The 697-nt window shown below is 62.7% G+C and overlaps 1 protein-coding gene across 1 annotated transcript in view; it reads left to right on the top strand.

The window, feature by feature from the left end:
• The window catches only part of LOC113213380 (Schwann cell myelin protein), a gene marked incomplete in the record, with an annotated part of 223,765 nt that overhangs the window by 170,975 nt on the left and 52,093 nt on the right, over positions 1–697 (top strand).

Below are 697 nucleotides of genomic sequence, written 5' to 3'. Positions count from 1 at the left end.
TTATTTTTTTGCTCACGAAAATAAATAAGCAGTCCTGCCCGGTGGGCGTTGCCAACGTTTTGTGTCGTGCGTGACGCGACATTCCCGCGCAAATCTCTGGCGTCCTGAGTGGAAAGGGGGTGGGGGTCAAGCCTAGCCGCGCGTGCAGGACGGAGGGCCGCCGACGTGCCCGCGCCGGGGCCCAGCCAAGGGCGAACCCCCTACCGTCCCGGCGCGGTAACGATGGGGGCGACGGCGGTGTTGCTGATGGTGACCCCGATAAAGATGACCGCCGCGCCGACGAAGGCCGATCTGGGCGCGGACCGACACTATGGTTCGAAGCTATAGGGTCGATTATGGTCGATTATGGATCTGGTTCTGGTTTGAGCCGTGCAGGGTGGGGAGCTGCTGTTGTGTGTGAGGATGCCGCCGATGACCCTCGTGCTGATGGGGCCCGTCGAGCCCGGCGCGGGGGGCGGCCCCGAGGTCTTCCCCGCACACCGCCGCGCCTCGTGTGACGGCGGCACAAAGAGGCGCAAAGATGTTTTGCATGAGGTGATTGGCTGGGGCGTTAGCGCCATCTAAATGCAAATAATCCCCGGCGACACTGTGTCTTTGCCGCTTCCGCCAGGGACTCGCGTCATATTCGCAAAGCGGAGGCGAGGCTTCCTTAATCAACTCCAGCAGCAGGCATTGGCCTTCACTGTCACCCCCGCCG

This window comes from Frankliniella occidentalis, unplaced genomic scaffold, assembly GCF_000697945.3.
Source record: "Frankliniella occidentalis isolate FOCC.00 unplaced genomic scaffold, Focc_3.1 Scaffold18, whole genome shotgun sequence".
NCBI classification, from domain to species: Eukaryota; Metazoa; Arthropoda; class Insecta; order Thysanoptera; family Thripidae; genus Frankliniella; species Frankliniella occidentalis.
This window is presented reverse-complemented; position numbering and strand designations above follow the sequence as displayed.